The following is a 25,483-nucleotide window of genomic DNA, read 5'->3' as shown; positions in this document are numbered from 1 at the left end:
CAGTAAAGACATCTTCTATTAAACAATAACATATAAAATCAATAATAACATTACTATCTAAATGCAAACTTTGCGTACAATACACAAATAACAGAAAAAGAAACATAACTTTGATGTGCAGATTTTTCAGAATGATAGAAAAACACAACCAAGCAAAAACAAACAAACAAACAAACAAACAAGGAATTAAAGTGGAAAGGTAGAACTTTAGACTTGCTGTGACACCTCGGTCCTGTATCCACAGTCCAATAGTAGTGCCTTTTGCTTCCTAAAATTGCTGCTTTGCGGGCCTTGGCTTCTGCAAGTGCAGCCACTATGTCTTCCATATCTAAGCACCTCCGAACATCATTACAACATTAAGAAAAATATTTGTGTTGTCATGTGAAATCAGATAGATCCCACGATATATTTTAAATGGGAGAGCAAGTCACTGTAATCTTAACTTTAAAAAGGACACAAAATAAGTTCCTGCTTTGATGTGTAGAGGTCTGCTGCTGCTGCCGCTGCTGTTGTTGTTGTTGTTGTGGGCCACCAAAAAACTTCAACAAAGCACCTTGAGGAAGAAAAAAGAAAAGAGCCCAATGCATTTGGTTGGCTTGCGTAAAGTAAAGTAAAGTAAAGAACTGTGCATGCTACACAAACACAACATTTGAGATCTGTCTGGAATAATTAATGAACATCCAACGACCTAAGCCTCAACACAGACAAGACAAGAGAAGTAATCATGGACTTCAGAAAAAATCCACCCCCCCTGCAGCCCCTCATCATCAAGGGGACTGAGGTGGAGAGGGCTGACAGTTATAGATTCCTGGGACTACAAGTAACATCAGATCTGAACTGGACTTTGAACACTGCTGCCACAGTGAAAAAAGCCCAACAGAGACTGTATTTCATCAGGCTGCTCAGAAAACCTGGTCTGCACTGTCGCCCTCTCGCCCAGGTCTACAAAGGACTGATAGAGAGCGTCCTCACCACAGGCATCACTGTCTGGTACGGAAACACCACACAGACAGAGAGGAAGGCTCTGCAAAGAGTCATAAAGACTGCAGAGAGGATTATCACAACGGAACTCCCTTCCATGGACACAATCTACGCACAGCGCCGTCAAAAAAGAGCACCTGGTCTGAACTGCTGTGTCGCTGAGATGTGGTCTCCTCTGTCGTTGGGTCCTCTGGGGGAGGGCATCTGCCCGGCGGCCGGCCGATTCTGGAGTGCGGGATGGACCCCTCTGAGGTCTGGAGCTCTCCTTCCTCTGCTCTGGCTGCTGGCCGGGGGGGTGTTCTGTGCCCCAGGTAGTCCACTGGTTTTTTTTGTTTGTTTGTTTGTTTGTTTGTTGTTTTAGGGGCTTGTTTAGCATTTCCCTTTGTTTCCTTTCTTTTCCTTAATGGCCCGTTTTCTCCTCTTGGCTTTGTTTTTGTTCTTCCGCTTTTTGCTCCTGTTTTCCATGTTTTTAGCTTACCTTCTACAAAGTCTTTTTTAATCTGGCCAGAAAAACTCATAATTCTCAGGTTTTACAACAGTGTGAAGGCACTGACTAGGTTAGGTCAGAAAAGGAAGTTATTTTTCCTAAAGGTATCCCCTGTGGAGATTTCCTGGGAAAAAGAGCGTGTGCTGGCCATTCCTGCTGCTGCATTTATTCTGACAAAGATAGACTTTTTGTGCCTTGGTGTGTGCAGTTGACAGATAAAACATATAAGGTGCTTAGGGTTAGGGTTAGGGTTACCCTTAACCCTATAGATAATATATATATATATAAACTTTTATTATATATATACATACAAACTTTTTTGTTAACTGGAGTAGCCAGCTAGTAAAAGCTAGCAAAAAACACAAAGTTTACACCAATCCGATAACCCTAACCCTAACCCTAACACTCAAGCTGGACCTCTTGACCCATCCTGACTAACCCTAAATAAGAGGGTTAGGGTTAGGGTTAACTTTTAGATGTGACCAGGGTGAAAAATGAGGAACGCTTCACGAATTTGCGTGTCATCCTTGCGCAGGGGCCATGCTAATCTTCTCTGTATCGTTCCAATTTTAGTATATGTGCTACCGGAGTAACACGATTTCACCCAGTCTCTGTGAGCTATTCATAGGGAGTCTGTGGCGGCAGAGTGTTGCCTCGTGGTTCCACTCAGACACAGCTAAAAAGGCTTAAACCGCTTCTAAACGGCTCTCAGACCGCCGGTAACAACAACAATAATGAGGAGTCTGTGGGTTGTACCGTGAGTTCTGTACCTACGGTGACCCATCTAGACACAAACTGAGCCGTCCAGAGCCGTGTTCGGGTCCTGTGTTTTCTGATTCTGAGGAGCACAGGGGGCTGATGGGAATTCTATGCAAATAGACATAGCGTCAGACAGCAACGATTGGTGCAAACTCTAGCTCCTCCCACCCGTTGGAGATACAGGGGCGTTTCTAGCCCCCCCTGGGGGCCCTAGGCAAGAAGGACCATGCTGTCCCCCAGAATCACGATGAATGACGTCCAGGACTACGGATCAGTAAAGACATCTTTTATTAAACAATAACATATAAAATCAATAATAACATTACTATCTAAATGCAAACTTTGCGTACAATACACAAATAACAGAAAAAGAAACATAACTTTGATGTGCAGATTTTTCAGAATGATAGAAAAACACAACCAAGCAAAAACAAACAAACAAACAAACAAACAAACAAGGAATTAAAGTGGAAAGGTAGAACTTTAGACTTGCTGTGACACCTCGGTCCTGTATCCACAGTCCAATAGTAGTGCCTTTTGCTTCCTAAAATTGCTGCTTTGCGGGCCTTGGCTTCTGCAAGTGCAGCCACTATGTCTTCCATATCTAAGCACCTCCGAACATCATTACAACATTAAGAAAAATAGTTGTGTTGTCATGTGAAATCAGATAGATCCCACGATATATTTTAAATGGGAGAGCAAGTCACTGTAATCTTAACTTTAAAAAGGACACAAAATAAGTTCCTGCTTTGATGTGTAGAGGTCTGCTGCTGCTGCCGCTGCTGTTGTTGTTGTTGTTGGGCCACCAAAAAACTTCAACAAAGCACCTTGAGGAAGAAAAAAGAAAAGAGCCCAATGCATTTGGTTGGCTTGCGTAAAGTAAAGTAAAGAAAAACTGTGCATGCTACACAAACACAACATTTGAGATCTGTCTGGAATTATTAATGAACATCCAACGACCTAAGCCTCAACACAGACAAGACAAGAGAAGTAATCATGGACTTCAGAAAAAATCCACCCCCCCTGCAGCCCCTCATCATCAAGGGGACTGAGGTGGAGAGGGCTGACAGTTATAGATTCCTGGGACTACAAGTAACATCAGATCTGAACTGGACTTTGAACACTGCTGCCACAGTGAAAAAAGCCCAACAGAGACTGTATTTCATCAGGCTGCTCAGAAAACCTGGTCTGCACTGTCGCCCTCTCGCCCAGGTCTACAAAGGACTGATAGAGAGCGTCCTCACCACAGGCATCACTGTCTGGTACGGAAACACCACACAGACAGAGAGGAAGGCTCTGCAAAGAGTCATAAAGACTGCAGAGAGGATTATCACAACGGAACTCCCTTCCATGGACACAATCTACGCACAGCGCCGTCAAAAAAGAGCACCTGGTCTGAACTGCTGTGTCGCTGAGATGTGGTCTCCTCTGTCGTTGGGTCCTCTGGGGGAGGGCATCTGCCGGCGGCCGGCCGATTCTGGAGTGCGGGATGGACCCCTCTGAGGTCTGGAGCTCTCCTTCCTCTGCTCTGGCTGCTGGCCGGGGGGTGTTCTGTGCCCCAGGTAGTCCACTGGTTTTTTTTGTTTGTTTGTTTGTTTGTTTGTTGTTTAGGGGCTTGTTTAGCATTTCCCTTTGTTTCCTTTCTTTTCCTTAATGGCCCGTTTTCTCCTCTTGGCTTTGTTTTTGTTCTTCCGCTTTTTGCTCCTGTTTTCCATGTTTTTAGCTTACCTTCTACAAAGTCTTTTTTAATCTGGCCAGAAAAACTCATAATTCTCAGGTTTTACAACAGTGTGAAGGCACTGACTAGGTTAGGTCAGAAAAGGAAGTTATTTTTTCTAAAGGTATCCCCTGTGGAGATTTCCTGGGAAAAAGAGCGTGTGCTGGCCATTCCTGCTGCTGCATTTATTCTGACAAAGATAGACTTTTTGTGCCTTGGTGTGTGCAGTTGACAGATAAAACATATATGGTGCTTAGGGTTAGGGTTAGGGTTACCCTTAACCCTATAGATATATATATATACAAACTTTTTTTGGTTAACTGGAGTAGCCAGCTAGTAAAAGCTAGCAAAAAACACAAAGTTTACACCAATCCGATAACCCTAACCCTAACCCTAACACTCAAGCTGGACCTCTTGACCCATCCTGACTAACCCTAAATAAGAGGGTTAGGGTTAGGGTTAACTTTTAGATGTGACCAGGGTGAAAAATGAGGAACGCTTCACGAATTTGCGTGTCATCCTTGCGCAGGGGCCATGCTAATCTTCTCTGTATCGTTCCAATTTTAGTATATGTGCTACCGGAGTAACACGATTTCACCCAGTCTCTGTCAGCTATTCATAGGGAGTCTGTGGCGGCAGAGTGTTGCCTCGTGGTTCCACTCAGACACAGCTAAAAAGGCTTAAACCGCTTCTAAACGGCTCTCAGACCGCCGGTAACAACAATAATGAGGAGTCTGTGGGTTGTACCGTGAGTTCTGTACCTACGGTGACCCATCTAGACACAAACTGAGCCGTCCAGAGCCGTGTTCGGGTCCTGTATTTTCTGATTCTGAGGAGCACAGGGGGCTGATGGGAATTCTATGCAAATAGACATAGCGTCAGACAGCAACGATTGGTGCAAACTCTAGCTCCTCCCACCCGTTGGAGATACAGGGGCGTTTCTAGCCCCCCCTGGGGGCCCTAGGCAAGAAGGACCATGCTGTCCCCCAGAATCACGATGAATGACGTCCAGGACTACGGATCAGTAAAGACATCTTTTATTAAACAATAACATATAAAATCAATAATAACATTACTATCTAAATGCAAACTTTGCGTACAATACACAAATAACAGAAAAAGAAACATAACTTTGATGTGCAGATTTTTCAGAATGATAGAAAAACACAACCAAGCAAAAACAAACAAACAAACAAACAAACAAACAAGGAATTAAAGTGGAAAGGTAGAACTTTAGACTTGCTGTGACACCTCGGTCCTGTATCCACAGTCCAATAGTAGTGCCTTTTGCTTCCTAAAATTGCTGCTTTGCGGGCCTTGGCTTCTGCAAGTGCAGCCACTATGTCTTCCATATCTAAGCACCTCCGAACATCATTACAACATTAAGAAAAATAGTTGTGTTGTCATGTGAAATCAGATAGATCCCACGATATATTTTAAATGGGAGAGCAAGTCACTGTAATCTTAACTTTAAAAAGGACACAAAATAAGTTCCTGCTTTGATGTGTAGAGGTCTGCTGCTGCTGCCGCTGCTGTTGTTGTTGTTGTGGGCCACCAAAAAACTTCAACAAAGCACCTTGAGGAAGAAAAAAGAAAAGAGCCCAATGCATTTGGTTGGCTTGCGTAAAGTAAAGAACTGTGCATGCTACACAAACACAACATTTGAGATCTGTCTGGAATTATTAATGAACATCCAACGACCTAAGCCTCAACACAGACAAGACAAGAGAAGTAATCATGGACTTCAGAAAAAATCCACCCCCCCTGCAGCCCCTCATCATCAAGGGGACTGAGGTGGAGAGGGCTGACAGTTATAGATTCCTGGGACTACAAGTAACATCAGATCTGAACTGGACTTTGAACACTGCTGCCACAGTGAAAAAAGCCCAACAGAGACTGTATTTCATCAGGCTGCTCAGAAAACCTGGTCTGCACTGTCGCCCTCTCGCCCAGGTCTACAAAGGACTGATAGAGAGCGTCCTCACCACAGGCATCACTGTCTGGTACGGAAACACCACACAGACAGAGAGGAAGGCTCTGCAAAGAGTCATAAAGACTGCAGAGAGGATTATCACAACGGAACTCCCTTCCATGGACACAATCTACGCACAGCGCCGTCAAAAAAGAGCACCTGGTCTGAACTGCTGTGTCGCTGAGATGTGGTCTCCTCTGTCGTTGGGTCCTCTGGGGGAGGGCATCTGCCCGATTCTGGAGTGCGGGATGGACCCCTCTGAGGTCTGGAGCTCTCCTTCCTCTGCTCTGGCTGCTGGCCGGGGGGTGTTCTGTGCCCCAGGTAGTCCACTGGTTTTTTTTGTTTGTTTGTTTGTTGTTGTTTTAGGGGCTTGTTTAGCATTTCCCTTTGTTTCCTTTCTTTTCCTTAATGGCCCGTTTTCTCCTCTTGGCTTTGTTTTTGTTCTTCCGCTTTTTGCTCCTGTTTTCCATGTTTTTAGCTTACCTTCTACAAAGTCTTTTTTAATCTGGCCAGAAAAACTCATAATTCTCAGGTTTTACAACAGTGTGAAGGCACTGACTAGGTTAGGTCAGAAAAGGAAGTTATTTTTTCTAAAGGTATCCCCTGTGGAGATTTCCTGGGAAAAAGAGCGTGTGCTGGCCATTCCTGCTGCTGCATTTATTCTGACAAAGATAGACTTTTTGTGCCTTGGTGTGTGCAGTTGACAGATAAAACATATATGGTGCTTAGGGTTAGGGTTAGGGTTACCCTTAACCCTATAGATATATATATATACAAACTTTTTTTGGTTAACTGGAGTAGCCAGCTAGTAAAAGCTAGCAAAAAACACAAAGTTTACACCAATCCGATAACCCTAACCCTAACCCTAACACTCAAGCTGGACCTCTTGACCCATCCTGACTAACCCTAAATAAGAGGGTTAGGGTTAGGGTTAACTTTTAGATGTGACCAGGGTGAAAAATGAGGAACGCTTCACGAATTTGCGTGTCATCCTTGCGCAGGGGCCATGCTAATCTTCTCTGTATCGTTCCAATTTTAGTATATGTGCTACCGGAGTAACACGATTTCACCCAGTCTCTGTCAGCTATTCATAGGGAGTCTGTGGCGGCAGAGTGTTGCCTCGTGGTTCCACTCAGACACAGCTAAAAAGGCTTAAACCGCTTCTAAACGGCTCTCAGACCGCCGGTAACAACAATAATGAGGAGTCTGTGGGTTGTACCGTGAGTTCTGTACCTACGGTGACCCATCTAGACACAAACTGAGCCGTCCAGAGCCGTGTTCGGGTCCTGTATTTTCTGATTCTGAGGAGCACAGGGGGCTGATGGGAATTCTATGCAAATAGACATAGCGTCAGACAGCAACGATTGGTGCAAACTCTAGCTCCTCCCACCCGTTGGAGATACAGGGGCGTTTCTAGCCCCCCCTGGGGGCCCTAGGCAAGAAGGACCATGCTGTCCCCCAGAATCACGATGAATGACGTCCAGGACTACGGATCAGTAAAGACATCTTTTATTAAACAATAACATATAAAATCAATAATAACATTACTATCTAAATGCAAACTTTGCGTACAATACACAAATAACAGAAAAAGAAACATAACTTTGATGTGCAGATTTTTCAGAATGATAGAAAAACACAACCAAGCAAAAACAAACAAACAAACAAACAAACAAACAAGGAATTAAAGTGGAAAGGTAGAACTTTAGACTTGCTGTGACACCTCGGTCCTGTATCCACAGTCCAATAGTAGTGCCTTTTGCTTCCTAAAATTGCTGCTTTGCGGGCCTTGGCTTCTGCAAGTGCAGCCACTATGTCTTCCATATCTAAGCACCTCCGAACATCATTACAACATTAAGAAAAATAGTTGTGTTGTCATGTGAAATCAGATAGATCCCACGATATATTTTAAATGGGAGAGCAAGTCACTGTAATCTTAACTTTAAAAAGGACACAAAATAAGTTCCTGCTTTGATGTGTAGAGGTCTGCTGCTGCTGCCGCTGCTGTTGTTGTTGTTGTGGGCCACCAAAAAACTTCAACAAAGCACCTTGAGGAAGAAAAAAGAAAAGAGCCCAATGCATTTGGTTGGCTTGCGTAAAAAGTAAAGAACTGTGCATGCTACACAAACACAACATTTGAGATCTGTCTGGAATTATTAATGAACATCCAACGACCTAAGCCTCAACACAGACAAGACAAGAGAAGTAATCATGGACTTCAGAAAAAATCCACCCCCCCCCTGCAGCCCCTCATCATCAAGGGGACTGAGGTGGAGAGGGCTGACAGTTATAGATTCCTGGGACTACAAGTAACATCAGATCTGAACTGGACTTTGAACACTGCTGCCACAGTGAAAAAAGCCCAACAGAGACTGTATTTCATCAGGCTGCTCAGAAAACCTGGTCTGCACTGTCGCCCTCTCGCCCAGGTCTACAAAGGACTGATAGAGAGCGTCCTCACCACAGGCATCACTGTCTGGTACGGAAACACCACACAGACAGAGAGGAAGGCTCTGCAAAGAGTCATAAAGACTGCAGAGAGGATTATCACAACGGAACTCCCTTCCATGGACACAATCTACGCACAGCGCCGTCAAAAAAGAGCACCTGGTCTGAACTGCTGTGTCGCTGAGATGTGGTCTCCTCTGTCGTTGGGTCCTCTGGGGGAGGGCATCTGCCCCGATTCTGGAGTGCGGGATGGACCCCTCTGAGGTCTGGAGCTCTCCTTCCTCTGCTCTGGCTGCTGGCCGGGGGGTGTTCTGTGCCCCAGGTAGTCCACTGGTTTTTTTTGTTTGTTTGTTTGTTGTTTTAGGGGCTTGTTTAGCATTTCCCTTTGTTTCCTTTCTTTTCCTTAATGGCCCGTTTTCTCCTCTTGGCTTTGTTTTTGTTCTTCCGCTTTTTGCTCCTGTTTTCCATGTTTTTAGCTTACCTTCTACAAAGTCTTTTTTAATCTGGCCAGAAAAACTCATAATTCTCAGGTTTTACAACAGTGTGAAGGCACTGACTAGGTTAGGTCAGAAAAGGAAGTTATTTTTTCTAAAGGTATCCCCTGTGGAGATTTCCTGGGAAAAAGAGCGTGTGCTGGCCATTCCTGCTGCTGCATTTATTCTGACAAAGATAGACTTTTTGTGCCTTGGTGTGTGCAGTTGACAGATAAAACATATATGGTGCTTAGGGTTAGGGTTAGGGTTACCCTTAACCCTATAGATATATATATATACAAACTTTTTTTGGTTAACTGGAGTAGCCAGCTAGTAAAAGCTAGCAAAAAACACAAAGTTTACACCAATCCGATAACCCTAACCCTAACCCTAACACTCAAGCTGGACCTCTTGACCCATCCTGACTAACCCTAAATAAGAGGGTTAGGGTTAGGGTTAACTTTTAGATGTGACCAGGGTGAAAAATGAGGAACGCTTCACGAATTTGCGTGTCATCCTTGCGCAGGGGCCATGCTAATCTTCTCTGTATCGTTCCAATTTTAGTATATGTGCTACCGGAGTAACACGATTTCACCCAGTCTCTGTCAGCTATTCATAGGGAGTCTGTGGCGGCAGAGTGTTGCCTCGTGGTTCCACTCAGACACAGCTAAAAAGGCTTAAACCGCTTCTAAACGGCTCTCAGACCGCCGGTAACAACAATAATGAGGAGTCTGTGGGTTGTACCGTGAGTTCTGTACCTACGGTGACCCATCTAGACACAAACTGAGCCGTCCAGAGCCGTGTTCGGGTCCTGTATTTTCTGATTCTGAGGAGCACAGGGGGCTGATGGGAATTCTATGCAAATAGACATAGCGTCAGACAGCAACGATTGGTGCAAACTCTAGCTCCTCCCACCCGTTGGAGATACAGGGGCGTTTCTAGCCCCCCCTGGGGGCCCTAGGCAAGAAGGACCATGCTGTCCCCCAGAATCACGATGAATGACGTCCAGGACTACGGATCAGTAAAGACATCTTTTATTAAACAATAACATATAAAATCAATAATAACATTACTATCTAAATGCAAACTTTGCGTACAATACACAAATAACAGAAAAAGAAACATAACTTTGATGTGCAGATTTTTCAGAATGATAGAAAAACACAACCAAGCAAAAACAAACAAACAAACAAACAAACAAACGGAATTAAAGTGGAAAGGTAGAACTTTAGACTTGCTGTGACACCTCGGTCCTGTATCCACAGTCCAATAGTAGTGCCTTTTGCTTCCTAAAATTGCTGCTTTGCGGGCCTTGGCTTCTGCAAGTGCAGCCACTATGTCTTCCATATCTAAGCACCTCCGAACATCATTACAACATTAAGAAAAATAGTTGTGTTGTCATGTGAAATCAGATAGATCCCACGATATATTTTAAATGGGAGAGCAAGTCACTGTAATCTTAACTTTAAAAAGGACACAAAATAAGTTCCTGCTTTGATGTGTAGAGGTCTGCTGCTGCTGCCGCTGCTGTTGTTGTTGTTGTGGGCCACCAAAAAACTTCAACAAAGCACCTTGAGGAAGAAAAAAGAAAAGAGCCCAATGCATTTGGTTGGCTTGCGTAAAGTAAAGAACTGTGCATGCTACACAAACACAACATTTGAGATCTGTCTGGAATTATTAATGAACATCCAACGACCTAAGCCTCAACACAGACAAGACAAGAGAAGTAATCATGGACTTCAGAAAAAATCCACCCCCCCTGCAGCCCCTCATCATCAAGGGGACTGAGGTGGAGAGGGCTGACAGTTATAGATTCCTGGGACTACAAGTAACATCAGATCTGAACTGGACTTTGAACACTGCTGCCACAGTGAAAAAAGCCCAACAGAGACTGTATTTCATCAGGCTGCTCAGAAAACCTGGTCTGCACTGTCGCCCTCTCGCCCAGGTCTACAAAGGACTGATAGAGAGCGTCCTCACCACAGGCATCACTGTCTGGTACGGAAACACCACACAGACAGAGAGGAAGGCTCTGCAAAGAGTCATAAAGACTGCAGAGAGGATTATCACAACGGAACTCCCTTCCATGGACACAATCTACGCACAGCGCCGTCAAAAAAGAGCACCTGGTCTGAACTGCTGTGTCGCTGAGATGTGGTCTCCTCTGTCGTTGGGTCCTCTGGGGGAGGGCATCTGCCGATTCTGGAGTGCGGGATGGACCCCTCTGAGGTCTGGAGCTCTCCTTCCTCTGCTCTGGCTGCTGGCCGGGGGGTGTTCTGTGCCCCAGGTAGTCCACTGGTTTTTTTTGTTTGTTTGTTTGTTGTTTTAGGGGCTTGTTTAGCATTTCCCTTTGTTTCCTTTCTTTTCCTTAATGGCCCGTTTTCTCCTCTTGGCTTTGTTTTTGTTCTTCCGCTTTTTGCTCCTGTTTTCCATGTTTTTAGCTTACCTTCTACAAAGTCTTTTTTAATCTGGCCAGAAAAACTCATAATTCTCAGGTTTTACAACAGTGTGAAGGCACTGACTAGGTTAGGTCAGAAAAGGAAGTTATTTTTTCTAAAGGTATCCCCTGTGGAGATTTCCTGGGAAAAAGAGCGTGTGCTGGCCATTCCTGCTGCTGCATTTATTCTGACAAAGATAGACTTTTTGTGCCTTGGTGTGTGCAGTTGACAGATAAAACATATATGGTGCTTAGGGTTAGGGTTAGGGTTACCCTTAACCCTATAGATATATATATATACAAACTTTTTTTGGTTAACTGGAGTAGCCAGCTAGTAAAAGCTAGCAAAAAACACAAAGTTTACACCAATCCGATAACCCTAACCCTAACCCTAACACTCAAGCTGGACCTCTTGACCCATCCTGACTAACCCTAAATAAGAGGGTTAGGGTTAGGGTTAACTTTTAGATGTGACCAGGGTGAAAAATGAGGAACGCTTCACGAATTTGCGTGTCATCCTTGCGCAGGGGCCATGCTAATCTTCTCTGTATCGTTCCAATTTTAGTATATGTGCTACCGGAGTAACACGATTTCACCCAGTCTCTGTCAGCTATTCATAGGGAGTCTGTGGCGGCAGAGTGTTGCCTCGTGGTTCCACTCAGACACAGCTAAAAAGGCTTAAACCGCTTCTAAACGGCTCTCAGACCGCCGGTAACAACAATAATGAGGAGTCTGTGGGTTGTACCGTGAGTTCTGTACCTACGGTGACCCATCTAGACACAAACTGAGCCGTCCAGAGCCGTGTTCGGGTCCTGTATTTTCTGATTCTGAGGAGCACAGGGGGCTGATGGGAATTCTATGCAAATAGACATAGCGTCAGACAGCAACGATTGGTGCAAACTCTAGCTCCTCCCACCCGTTGGAGATACAGGGGCGTTTCTAGCCCCCCTGGGGGCCCTAGGCAAGAAGGACCATGCTGTCCCCCAGAATCACGATGAATGACGTCCAGGACTACGGATCAGTAAAGACATCTTTTATTAAACAATAACATATAAAATCAATAATAACATTACTATCTAAATGCAAACTTTGCGTACAATACACAAATAACAGAAAAAGAAACATAACTTTGATGTGCAGATTTTTCAGAATGATAGAAAAACACAACCAAGCAAAAACAAACAAACAAACAAACAAGGAATTAAAGTGGAAAGGTAGAACTTTAGACTTGCTGTGACACCTCGGTCCTGTATCCACAGTCCAATAGTAGTGCCTTTTGCTTCCTAAAATTGCTGCTTTGCGGGCCTTGGCTTCTGCAAGTGCAGCCACTATGTCTTCCATATCTAAGCACCTCCGAACATCATTACAACATTAAGAAAAATAGTTGTGTTGTCATGTGAAATCAGATAGATCCCACGATATATTTTAAATGGGAGAGCAAGTCACTGTAATCTTAACTTTAAAAAGGACACAAAATAAGTTCCTGCTTTGATGTGTAGAGGTCTGCTGCTGCTGCCGCTGCTGTTGTTGTTGTTGTGGGCCACCAAAAAACTTCAACAAAGCACCTTGAGGAAGAAAAAAGAAAAGAGCCCAATGCATTTGGTTGGCTTGCGTAAAGTAAAGAAACTGTGCATGCTACACAAACACAACATTTGAGATCTGTCTGGAATTATTAATGAACATCCAACGACCTAAGCCTCAACACAGACAAGACAAGAGAAGTAATCATGGACTTCAGAAAAAATCCACCCCCCCCTGCAGCCCCTCATCATCAAGGGGACTGAGGTGGAGAGGGCTGACAGTTATAGATTCCTGGGACTACAAGTAACATCAGATCTGAACTGGACTTTGAACACTGCTGCCACAGTGAAAAAAGCCCAACAGAGACTGTATTTCATCAGGCTGCTCAGAAAACCTGGTCTGCACTGTCGCCCTCTCGCCCAGGTCTACAAAGGACTGATAGAGAGCGTCCTCACCACAGGCATCACTGTCTGGTACGGAAACACCACACAGACAGAGAGGAAGGCTCTGCAAAGAGTCATAAAGACTGCAGAGAGGATTATCACAACGGAACTCCCTTCCATGGACACAATCTACGCACAGCGCCGTCAAAAAAGAGCACCTGGTCTGAACTGCTGTGTCGCTGAGATGTGGTCTCCTCTGTCGTTGGGTCCTCTGGGGGAGGGCATCTGCCGATTCTGGAGTGCGGGATGGACCCCTCTGAGGTCTGGAGCTCTCCTTCCTCTGCTCTGGCTGCTGGCCGGGGGGTGTTCTGTGCCCCAGGTAGTCCACTGGTTTTTTTTGTTTGTTTGTTTGTTGTTGTTAGGGGCTTGTTTAGCATTTCCCTTTGTTTCCTTTCTTTTCCTTAATGGCCCGTTTTCTCCTCTTGGCTTTGTTTTTGTTCTTCCGCTTTTTGCTCCTGTTTTCCATGTTTTTAGCTTACCTTCTACAAAGTCTTTTTTAATCTGGCCAGAAAAACTCATAATTCTCAGGTTTTACAACAGTGTGAAGGCACTGACTAGGTTAGGTCAGAAAAGGAAGTTATTTTTTCTAAAGGTATCCCCTGTGGAGATTTCCTGGGAAAAAGAGCGTGTGCTGGCCATTCCTGCTGCTGCATTTATTCTGACAAAGATAGACTTTTTGTGCCTTGGTGTGTGCAGTTGACAGATAAAACATATATGGTGCTTAGGGTTAGGGTTAGGGTTACCCTTAACCCTATAGATATATATATATACAAACTTTTTTTGTTAACTGGAGTAGCCAGCTAGTAAAAGCTAGCAAAAAACACAAAGTTTACACCAATCCGATAACCCTAACCCTAACCCTAACACTCAAGCTGGACCTCTTGACCCATCCTGACTAACCCTAAATAAGAGGGTTAGGGTTAGGGTTAACTTTTAGATGTGACCAGGGTGAAAAATGAGGAACGCTTCACGAATTTGCGTGTCATCCTTGCGCAGGGGCCATGCTAATCTTCTCTGTATCGTTCCAATTTTAGTATATGTGCTACCGGAGTAACACGATTTCACCCAGTCTCTGTCAGCTATTCATAGGGAGTCTGTGGCGGCAGAGTGTTGCCTCGTGGTTCCACTCAGACACAGCTAAAAAGGCTTAAACCGCTTCTAAACGGCTCTCAGACCGCCGGTAACAACAATAATGAGGAGTCTGTGGGTTGTACCGTGAGTTCTGTACCTACGGTGACCCATCTAGACACAAACTGAGCCGTCCAGAGCCGTGTTCGGGTCCTGTATTTTCTGATTCTGAGGAGCACAGGGGGCTGATGGGAATTCTATGCAAATAGACATAGCGTCAGACAGCAACGATTGGTGCAAACTCTAGCTCCTCCCACCCGTTGGAGATACAGGGGCGTTTCTAGCCCCCCCTGGGGGCCCTAGGCAAGAAGGACCATGCTGTCCCCCAGAATCACGATGAATGACGTCCAGGACTACGGATCAGTAAAGACATCTTTTATTAAACAATAACATATAAAATCAATAATAACATTACTATCTAAATGCAAACTTTGCGTACAATACACAAATAACAGAAAAAGAAACATAACTTTGATGTGCAGATTTTTCAGAATGATAGAAAAACACAACCAAGCAAAAACAAACAAACAAACAAACAAACAAGGAATTAAAGTGGAAAGGTAGAACTTTAGACTTGCTGTGACACCTCGGTCCTGTATCCACAGTCCAATAGTAGTGCCTTTTGCTTCCTAAAATTGCTGCTTTGCGGGCCTTGGCTTCTGCAAGTGCAGCCACTATGTCTTCCATATCTAAGCACCTCCGAACATCATTACAACATTAAGAAAAATAGTTGTGTTGTCATGTGAAATCAGATAGATCCCACGATATATTTTAAATGGGAGAGCAAGTCACTGTAATCTTAACTTTAAAAAGGACACAAAATAAGTTCCTGCTTTGATGTGTAGAGGTCTGCTGCTGCTGCCGCTGCTGTTGTTGTTGTTGTGGGCCACCAAAAAACTTCAACAAAGCACCTTGAGGAAGAAAAAAGAAAAGAGCCCAATGCATTTGGTTGGCTTGCGTAAAGTAAAGAACTGTGCATGCTACACAAACACAACATTTGAGATCTGTCTGGAATTATTAATGAACATCCAACGACCTAAGCCTCAACACAGACAAGACAAGAGAAGTAATCATGGACTTCAGAAAAAATCCACCCCCCCCTGCAGCCCCTCATCATCAAGGGGACTGAGGTGGAGAGGGCTGACAGTTATAGATTCCTGGGACTACAAGTAACATCAGATCTGAACTGGACTTTGAACACTGCTGCCACAGTGAAAAAAGCCCAACAGAGACTGTATTTCATCAGGCTGCTCAGAAAACCTGGTCTGCACTGTCGCCCTCTCGCCCAGGTCTACAAAGGACTGATAGAGAGCGTCCTCACCACAGGCATCACTGTCTGGTACGGAAACACCACACAGACAGAGAGGAAGGCTCTGCAAAGAGTCATAAAGACTGCAGAGAGGATTATCACAACGGAACTCCCTTCCATGGACACAATCTACGCACAGCGCCGTCAAAAAAGAGCACCTGGTCTGAACTGCTGTGTCGCTGAGATGTGGTCTCCTCTGTCGTTGGGTCCTCTGGGGGAGGGCATCTGCCCGATTCTGGAGTGCGGGATGGACCCCTCTGAGGTCTGGAGCTCTCCTTCCTCTGCTCTGGCTGCTGGCCGGGGGGTGTTCTGTGCCCCAGGTAGTCCACTGGTTTTTTTGTTTGTTTGTTTGTTTGTTGTTTTAGGGGCTTGTTTAGCATTTCCCTTTGTTTCCTTTCTTTTCCTTAATGGCCCGTTTTCTCCTCTTGGCTTTGTTTTTGTTCTTCCGCTTTTTGCTCCTGTTTTCCATGTTTTTAGCTTACCTTCTACAAAGTCTTTTTTAATCTGGCCAGAAAAACTCATAATTCTCAGGTTTTACAACAGTGTGAAGGCACTGACTAGGTTAGGTCAGAAAAGGAAGTTATTTTTTCTAAAGGTATCCCCTGTGGAGATTTCCTGGGAAAAAGAGCGTGTGCTGGCCATTCCTGCTGCTGCATTTATTCTGACAAAGATAGACTTTTTGTGCCTTGGTGTGTGCAGTTGACAGATAAAACATATATGGTGCTTAGGGTTAGGGTTAGGGTTACCCTTAACCCTATAGATATATATATATATACAAACTTTTTTCAACTTGTTAACTGGAGTAGCCAGCTAGTAAAAGCTAGCAAAAAACACAAAGTTTACACCAATCCGATAACCCTAACCCTAACCCTAACACTCAAGCTGGACCTCTTGACCCATCCTGACTAACCCTAAATAAGAGGGTTAGGGTTAGGGTTAACTTTTAGATGTGACCAGGGTGAAAAATGAGGAACGCTTCACGAATTTGCGTGTCATCCTTGCGCAGGGGCCATGCTAATCTTCTCTGTATCGTTCCAATTTTAGTATATGTGCTACCGGAGTAACACGATTTCACCCAGTCTCTGTCAGCTATTCATAGGGAGTCTGTGGCGGCAGAGTGTTGCCTCGTGGTTCCACTCAGACACAGCTAAAAAGGCTTAAACCGCTTCTAAACGGCTCTCAGACCGCCGGTAACAACAATAATGAGGAGTCTGTGGGTTGTACCGTGAGTTCTGTACCTACGGTGACCCATCTAGACACAAACTGAGCCGTCCAGAGCCGTGTTCGGGTCCTGTATTTTCTGATTCTGAGGAGCACAGGGGGCTGATGGGAATTCTATGCAAATAGACATAGCGTCAGACAGCAACGATTGGTGCAAACTCTAGCTCCTCCCACCCGTTGGAGATACAGGGGCGTTTCTAGCCCCCCCTGGGGGCCCTAGGCAAGAAGGACCATGCTGTCCCCCAGAATCACGATGAATGACGTCCAGGACTACGGATCAGTAAAGACATCTTTTATTAAACAATAACATATAAAATCAATAATAACATTACTATCTAAATGCAAACTTTGCGTACAATACACAAATAACAGAAAAAGAAACATAACTTTGATGTGCAGATTTTTCAGAATGATAGAAAAACACAACCAAGCAAAAACAAACAAACAAACAAACAAACAAGGAATTAAAGTGGAAAGGTAGAACTTTAGACTTGCTGTGACACCTCGGTCCTGTATCCACAGTCCAATAGTAGTGCCTTTTGCTTCCTAAAATTGCTGCTTTGCGGGCCTTGGCTTCTGCAAGTGCAGCCACTATGTCTTCCATATCTAAGCACCTCCGAACATCATTACAACATTAAGAAAAATAGTTGTGTTGTCATGTGAAATCAGATAGATCCCACGATATATTTTAAATGGGAGAGCAAGTCACTGTAATCTTAACTTTAAAAAGGACACAAAATAAGTTCCTGCTTTGATGTGTAGAGGTCTGCTGCTGCTGCCGCTGCTGTTGTTGTTGTTGTGGGGCCACCAAAAAACTTCAACAAAGCACCTTGAGGAAGAAAAAAGAAAAGAGCCCAATGCATTTGGTTGGCTTGCGTAAAGTAAAGTAAAGTAAAGAACTGTGCATGCTACACAAACACAACATTTGAGATCTGTCTGGAATTATTAATGAACATCCAACGACCTAAGCCTCAACACAGACAAGACAAGAGAAGTAATCATGGACTTCAGAAAAAATCCACCCCCCCTGCAGCCCCCCATCATCAAGGGGACTGAGGTGGAGAGGGCTGACAGTTATAGATTCCTGGGACTACAAGTAACATCAGATCTGAACTGGACTTTGAACACTGCTGCCACAGTGAAAAAAGCCCAACAGAGACTGTATTTCATCAGGCTGCTCAGAAAACCTGGTCTGCACTGTCGCCCTCTCGCCCAGGTCTACAAAGGACTGATAGAGAGCGTCCTCACCACAGGCATCACTGTCTGGTACGGAAACACCACACAGACAGAGAGGAAGGCTCTGCAAAGAGTCATAAAGACTGCAGAGAGGATTATCACAACGGAACTCCCTTCCATGGACACAATCTACGCACAGCGCCGTCAAAAAAGAGCACCTGGTCTGAACTGCTGTGTCGCTGAGATGTGGTCTCCTCTGTCGTTGGGTCCTCTGGGGGAGGGCATCTGCCCGCGATTCTGGAGTGCGGGATGGACCCCTCTGAGGTCTGGAGCTCTCCTTCCTCTGCTCTGGCTGCTGGCCGGGGGGTGTTCTGTGCCCCAGGTAGTCCACTGGTTTTTTTTTTGTTTGTTTGTTTGTTTGTTGTTTTAGGGGCTTGTTTAGCATTTCCCTTTGTTTCCTTTCTTTTCCTTAATGGCCCGTTTTCTCCTCTTGGCTTTGTTTTTGTTCTTCCGCTTTTTGCTCCTGTTTTCCATGTTTTTAGCTTACCTTCTACAAAGTCTTTTTTAATCTGGCCAGAAAAACTCATAATTCTCAGGTTTTACAACAGTGTGAAGGCACTGACTAGGTTAGGTCAGAAAAGGAAGTTATTTTTTCTAAAGGTATCCCCTGTGGAGATTTCCTGGGAAAAAGAGCGTGTGCTGGCCATTCCTGCTGCTGCATTTATTCTGACAAAGATAGACTTTTTGTGCCTTGGTGTGTGCAGTTGACAGATAAAACATATAAGGTGCTTAGGGTTAGGGTTAGGGTTACCCTTAACCCTATAGATAATATATATATATATATAATACAAACTTTTTTTGTTAACTGGAGTAGCCAGCTAGTAAAAGCTAGCAAAAAACACAAAGTTTACACCAATCCGATAACCCTAACCCTAACCCTAACACTCAAGCTGGACCTCTTGACCCATCCTGACTAACCCTAAATAAGAGGGTTAGGGTTAGGGTTAACTTTTAGATGTGACCAGGGTGAAAAATGAGGAACGCTTCACGAATTTGCGTGTCATCCTTGCGCAGGGGCCATGCTAATCTTCTCTGTATCGTTCCAATTTTAGTATATGTGCTACCGGAGTAACACGATTTCACCCAGTCTCTGTGAGCTATTCATAGGGAGTCTGTGGCGGCAGAGTGTTGCCTCGTGGTTCCACTCAGACACAGCTAAAAAGGCTTAAACCGCTTCTAAACGGCTCTCAGACCGCCGGTAACAACAACAATAATGAGGAGTCTGTGGGTTGTACCGTGAGTTCTGTACCTACGGTGACCCATCTAGACACAAACTGAGCCGTCCAGAGCCGTGTTCGGGTCCTGTGTTTTCTGATTCTGAGGAGCACAGGGGGCTGATGGGAATTCTATGCAAATAGACATAGCGTCAGACAGCAACGATTGGTGCAAACTCTAGCTCCTCCCACCCGTTGGAGATACAGGGGCGTTTCTAGCCCCCCTGGGGGCCCTAGGCAAGAAGGACCATGCTGTCCCCCAGAATCACGATGAATGACGTCCAGGACTACGGATCAGTAAAGACATCTTCTATTAAACAATAACATATAAAATCAATAATAACATTACTATCTAAATGCAAACTTTGCGTACAATACACAAATAACAGAAAAAGAAACATAACTTTGATGTGCAGATTTTTCAGAATGATAGAAAAACACAACCAAGCAAAAACAAACAAACAAACAAACAAACAAACAAGGAATTAAAGTGGAAAGGTAGAACTTTAGACTTGCTGTGACACCTCGGTCCTGTATCCACAGTCCAATAGTAGTGCCTTTTGCTTCCTAAAATTGCTGCTTTGCGGGCCTTGGCTTCTGCAAGTGCAGCCACTATGTCTTCCATATCTAAGCACCTCCGAACATCATTACAACATTAAGAAAAATATTTGTGTTGTCATGTGAAATCAGATAGATCCCACGATATATTTTAAATGGGAGAGCAAGTCACTGTAATCTTAACTTTAAAAAGGACACAAAATAAGTTCCTGCTTTGATGTGTAGAGGTCTGCTGCTGCTGCCGCTGCTGTTGTTGTTGTTGTTGTGGGCCACCAAAAAACTTCAACAAAGCACCTTGAGGAAGAAAAAGAAAAGAGCCCAATGCATTTGGTTGGCTTGCGTAAAGTAAAGTAAAGTAAAGAACTGTGCATGCTACACAAACACAACATTTGAGATCTGTCTGGAATTATTAATGAACATCCAACGACCTAAGCCTCAACACAGACAAGACAAGAGAAGTAATCATGGACTTCAGAAAAAATCCACCCCCCCTGCAGCCCCTCATCATCAAGGGGACTGAGGTGGAGAGGGCTGACAGTTATAGATTCCTGGGACTACAAGTAACATCAGATCTGAACTGGACTTTGAACACTGCTGCCACAGTGAAAAAAGCCCAACAGAGACTGTATTTCATCAGGCTGCTCAGAAAACCTGGTCTGCACTGTCGCCCTCTCGCCCAGGTCTACAAAGGACTGATAGAGAGCGTCCTCACCACAGGCATCACTGTCTGGTACGGAAACACCACACAGACAGAGAGGAAGGCTCTGCAAAGAGTCATAAAGACTGCAGAGAGGATTATCACAACGGAACTCCCTTCCATGGACACAATCTACGCACAGCGCCGTCAAAAAAGAGCACCTGGTCTGAACTGCTGTGTCGCTGAGATGTGGTCTCCTCTGTCGTTGGGTCCTCTGGGGGAGGGCATCTGCCCGGGGGCCGGCCGATTCTGGAGTGCGGGATGGACCCCTCTGAGGTCTGGAGCTCTCCTTCCTCTGCTCTGGCTGCTGGCCGGGGGGTGTTCTGTGCCCCAGGTAGTCCACTGGTTTTTTTTGTTTGTTTGTTTGTTTGTTGTTTTAGGGGGCTTGTTTAGCATTTCCCTTTGTTTCCTTTCTTTTCCTTAATGGCCCGTTTTCTCCTCTTGGCTTTGTTTTTGTTCTTCCGCTTTTTGCTCCTGTTTTCCATGTTTTTAGCTTACCTTCTACAAAGTCTTTTTTAATCTGGCCAGAAAAACTCATAATTCTCAGGTTTTACGACAGTGTGAAGGCACTGACTAGGTTAGGTCAGAAAAGGAAGTTATTTTTCCTAAAGGTATCCCCTGTGGAGATTTCCTGGGAAAAAGAGCGTGTGCTGGCCATTCCTGCTGCTGCATTTATTCTGACAAAGATAGACTTTTTGTGCCTTGGTGTGTGCAGTTGACAGATAAAACATATAAGGTGCTTAGGGTTAGGGTTAGGGTTACCCTTAACCCTATAGATAGATATATATATATATATATATATATATATATATAAACAAACTTTTTTTGTTAACTGGAGTAGCCAGCTAGTAAAAGCTAGCAAAAAACACAAAGTTTACACCAATCCGATAACCCTAACCCTAACCCTAACACTCAAGCTGGACCTCTTGACCCATCCTGACTAACCCTAAATAAGAGGGTTAGGGTTAGGGTTAACTTTTAGATGTGACCAGGGTGAAAAATGAGGAACGCTTCACGAATTTGCGTGTCATCCTTGCGCAGGGGCCATGCTAATCTTCTCTGTATCGTTCCAATTTTAGTATATGTGCTACCGGAGTAACACGATCACACCCAGTCTCTGTGAGCTATTCATAGGGAGTCTGTGGCGGCAGAGTGTTGCCTCGTGGTTCCACTCAGACACAGCTAAAAAGGCTTAAACCGCTTCTAAACGGCTCTCAGACCGCCGGTAACAACAACAATAATGAGGAGTCTGTGGGTCGTACCGTGAGTTCTGTACCTACGGTGACCCATCTAGACACAAACTGAGCCGTCCAGAGCCGTGTTCGGGTCCTGTGTTTTCTTATTCTGAGGAGCACAGGGGGCTGATGGGAATTCTATGCAAATAGACATAGCGTCAGACAGCAACGATTGGTGCAAACTCTAGCTCCTCCCACCCGTTGGAGATACAGGGGCGTTTCTAGCCCCCCTGGGGGCCCTAGGCAAGAAGGACCATGCTGTCCCCCAGAATCACGATGAATGACGTCCAGGACTACGGATCAGTAAAGACATCTTTTATTAAACAATAACATATAAAATCAATAATAACATTACTATCTAAATGCAAACTTTGCGTACAATACACAAATAACAGAAAAAGAAACATAACTTTGATGTGCAGATTTTTCAGAATGATAGAAAAACACAACCAAGCAAAAACAAACAAACAAACAAACAAACAAACAAGGAATTAAAGTGGAAAGGTAGAACTTTAGACTTGCTGTGACACCTCGGTCCTGTATCCACAGTCCAATAGTAGTGCCTTTTGCTTCCTAAAATTGCTGCTTTGCGGGCCTTGGCTTCTGCAAGTGCAGCCACTATGTCTTCCATATCTAAGCACCTCCGAACATCATTACAACATTAAGAAAAATATTTGTGTTGTCATGTGAAATCAGATAGATCCCACGATATATTTTAAATGGGAGAGCAAGTCACTGTAATCTTAACTTTAAAAAGGACACAAAATAAGTTCCTGCTTTGATGTGTAGAGGTCTGCTGCTGCTGCCGCTGCTGTTGTTGTTGTTGTTGTGGGCCACCAAAAAACTTCAACAAAGCACCTTGAGGAAGAAAAAAGAAAAGAGCCCAATGCATTTGGTTGGCTTGCGTAAAGTAAAGTAAAGTAAAGAACTGTGCATGCTACACAAACACAACATTTGAGATCTGTCTGGAATAATTAATGAACATCCAACGACCTAAGCCTCAACACAGACAAGACAAGAGAAGTAATCATGGACTTCAGAAAAAATCCACCCCCCCTGCAGCCCCTCATCATCAAGGGGACTGAGGTGGAGAGGGCTGACAGCTATAGATTCCCGGGACTACAAGTAACATCAGATCTGAACTGGACTTTGAACACTGCTGCCACAGTGAAAAAAGCCCAACAGAGACTGTATTTCATCAGGCTGCTCAGAAAACCTGGTCTGCACTGTCGCCCTCTCGCCCAGGTCTACAAAGGACTGATAGAGAGCGTCCTCACCACAGGCATCACTGTCTGGTACGGAAACACCACACAGACAGAGAGGAAGGCTCTGCAAAGAGTCATAAAGACTGCAGAGAGGATTATCACAACGGAACTCCCTTCCATGGACACAATCTACGCACAGCGCCGTCAAAAAAGAGCACCTGGTCTGAACTGCTGTGTCGCTGAGATGTGGTCTCCTCTGTCGTTGGGTCCTCTGGGGGAGGGCATCTGCCCGGCGGCCGGCCGATTCTGGAGTGCGGGATGGACCCCTCTGAGGTCTGGAGCTCTCCTTCCTCTGCTCTGGCTGCTGGCCGGGGGGTGTTCTGTGCCCCAGGTAGTCCACTGGTTTTTTTTTTGTTTGTTTGTTTGTTTGTTGTTTTAGGGGCTTGTTTAGCATTTCCCTTTGTTTCCTTTCTTTTCCTTAATGGCCCGTTTTCTCCTCTTGGCTTTGTTTTTGTTCTTCCGCTTTTTGCTCCTGTTTTCCATGTTTTTAGCTTACCTTCTACAAAGTCTTTTTAATCTGGCCAGAAAAACTCATAATTCTCAGGTTTTACGACAGTGTGAAGGCACTGACTAGGTTAGGTCAGAAAAGGAAGTTATTTTTTCCTAAAGGTATCCCCTGTGGAGATTTCCTGGGAAAAAGAGCGTGTGCTGGCCATTCCTGCTGCTGCATTTATTCTGACAAAGATAGACTTTTTGTGCCTTGGTGTGTGCAGTTGACAGATAAAACATATAAGGTGCTTAGGGTTAGGGTTAGGGTTACCCTTAACCCTATAGATATATATATATATATATAAACTTTTATAAAAAAAAACTTTTTTGTTAACTGGAGTAGCCAGCTAGTAAAAGCTAGCAAAAAACACAAAGTTTACACCAATCCGATAACCCTAACCCTAACCCTAACACTCAAGCTGGACCTCTTGACCCATCCTGACTAACCCTAAATAAGAGGGTTAGGGTTAGGGTTAACTTTTAGATGTGACCAGGGTGAAAAATGAGGAACGCTTCACGAATTTGCGTGTCATCCTTGCGCAGGGGCCATGCTAATCTTCTCTGTATCGTTCCAATTTTAGTATATGTGCTACCGGAGTAACACGATCACACCCAGTCTCTGTGAGCTATTCATAGGGAGTCTGTGGCGGCAGAGTGTTGCCTCGTGGTTCCACTCAGACACAGCTAAAAAGGCTTAAACCGCTTCTAAACGGCTCTCAGACCGCCGGTAACAACAACAATAATGAGGAGTCTGTGGGTCGTACCGTGAGTTCTGTACCTACGGTGACCCATCTAGACACAAACTGAGCCGTCCAGAGCCGTGTTCGGGTCCTGTGTTTTCTTATTCTGAGGAGCACAGGGGGCTGATGGGAATTCTATGCAAATAGACATAGCGTCAGACAGCAACGATTGGTGCAAACTCTAGCTCCTCCCACCCGTTGGAGATACAGGGGCGTTTCTAGCCCCCCCTGGGGGCCCTAGGCAAGAAGGACCATGCTGTCCCCCAGAATCACGATGAATGACGTCCAGGACTACGGATCAGTAAAGACATCTTTTATTAAACAATAACATATAAAATCAATAATAACATTACTATCTAAATGCAAACTTTGCGTACAATACACAAATAACAGAAAAAGAAACATAACTTTGATGTGCAGATTTTTCAGAATGATAGAAAAACACAACCAAGCAAAAACAAACAAACAAACAAACAAACAAGGAAGGAATTAAAGTGGAAAGGTAGAACTTTAGACTTGCTGTGACACCTCGGTCCTGTATCCACAGTCCAATAGTAGTGCCTTTTGCTTCCTAAAATTGCTGCTTTGCGGGCCTTGGCTTCTGCAAGTGCAGCCACTATGTCTTCCATATCTAAGCACCTCCGAACATCATTACAACATTAAGAAAAATATTTGTGTTGTCATGTGAAATCAGATAGATCCCACGATATATTTTAAATGGGAGAGCAAGTCACTGTAATCTTAACTTTAAAAAGGACACAAAATAAGTTCCTGCTTTGATGTGTAGAGGTCTGCTGCTGCTGCCGCTGCTGTTGTTGTTGTTGTTGTGGGCCACCAAAAAACTTCAACAAAGCACCTTGAGGAAGAAAAAAGAAAAGAGCCCAATGCATTTGGTTGGCTTGCGTAAAGTAAAGTAAAGTAAAGAACTGTGCATGCTACACAAACACAACATTTGAGATCTGTCTGGAATAATTAATGAACATCCAACGACCTAAGCCTCAACACAGACAAGACAAGAGAAGTAATCATGGACTTCAGAAAAAATCCACCCCCCTGCAGCCCCTCATCATCAAGGGGACTGAGGTGGAGAGGGCTGACAGTTATAGATTCCTGGGACTACAAGTAACATCAGATCTGAACTGGACTTTGAACA

At 44.5% G+C, this 25,483-nt stretch overlaps 10 non-coding genes across 10 annotated transcripts; all 10 read right to left on the bottom strand.

Annotated features, from left to right (window-relative positions):
* Positions 1-1,958: 1,958 nt before the first annotated feature.
* Positions 1,959-2,064, bottom strand: LOC127353988 (U6 spliceosomal RNA). Its single transcript, XR_007881423.1, has one exon. It is a non-coding gene; the product is annotated as a U6 spliceosomal RNA (small nuclear RNA).
* Positions 2,065-4,428: 2,364 nt separating this feature from the next.
* On the bottom strand, positions 4,429-4,534 carry LOC127353987 (U6 spliceosomal RNA). The gene has a single exon (XR_007881422.1). It is a non-coding gene; the product is annotated as a U6 spliceosomal RNA (small nuclear RNA).
* A 2,338-nt stretch (positions 4,535-6,872) lies between these two features.
* Positions 6,873-6,978, bottom strand: LOC127353986 (U6 spliceosomal RNA). The gene has a single exon (XR_007881421.1). It is a non-coding gene; the product is annotated as a U6 spliceosomal RNA (small nuclear RNA).
* Positions 6,979-9,318: 2,340 nt separating this feature from the next.
* LOC127353985 (U6 spliceosomal RNA) lies at positions 9,319-9,424 on the bottom strand. Its single transcript, XR_007881420.1, has one exon. It is a non-coding gene; the product is annotated as a U6 spliceosomal RNA (small nuclear RNA).
* Positions 9,425-11,756: 2,332 nt separating this feature from the next.
* On the bottom strand, positions 11,757-11,862 carry LOC127353983 (U6 spliceosomal RNA). Its single transcript, XR_007881418.1, has one exon. It is a non-coding gene; the product is annotated as a U6 spliceosomal RNA (small nuclear RNA).
* Positions 11,863-14,189: 2,327 nt separating this feature from the next.
* LOC127353982 (U6 spliceosomal RNA) lies at positions 14,190-14,295 on the bottom strand. The gene has a single exon (XR_007881417.1). It is a non-coding gene; the product is annotated as a U6 spliceosomal RNA (small nuclear RNA).
* Positions 14,296-16,636: 2,341 nt separating this feature from the next.
* LOC127353981 (U6 spliceosomal RNA) lies at positions 16,637-16,742 on the bottom strand. Its single transcript, XR_007881416.1, has one exon. It is a non-coding gene; the product is annotated as a U6 spliceosomal RNA (small nuclear RNA).
* A 2,359-nt stretch (positions 16,743-19,101) lies between these two features.
* LOC127353980 (U6 spliceosomal RNA) lies at positions 19,102-19,207 on the bottom strand. Its single transcript, XR_007881415.1, has one exon. It is a non-coding gene; the product is annotated as a U6 spliceosomal RNA (small nuclear RNA).
* A 2,390-nt stretch (positions 19,208-21,597) lies between these two features.
* LOC127353979 (U6 spliceosomal RNA) lies at positions 21,598-21,703 on the bottom strand. The gene has a single exon (XR_007881414.1). It is a non-coding gene; the product is annotated as a U6 spliceosomal RNA (small nuclear RNA).
* Positions 21,704-24,088: 2,385 nt separating this feature from the next.
* On the bottom strand, positions 24,089-24,194 carry LOC127353978 (U6 spliceosomal RNA). The gene has a single exon (XR_007881413.1). It is a non-coding gene; the product is annotated as a U6 spliceosomal RNA (small nuclear RNA).
* Positions 24,195-25,483: the final 1,289 nt, after the last annotated feature.

The sequence above is a fragment of the Dicentrarchus labrax genome, unplaced genomic scaffold (genome assembly GCF_905237075.1).
Source record: "Dicentrarchus labrax unplaced genomic scaffold, dlabrax2021, whole genome shotgun sequence".
NCBI lineage: Eukaryota > Metazoa > Chordata > Actinopteri > Moronidae > Dicentrarchus > Dicentrarchus labrax.
This window is presented reverse-complemented; position numbering and strand designations above follow the sequence as displayed.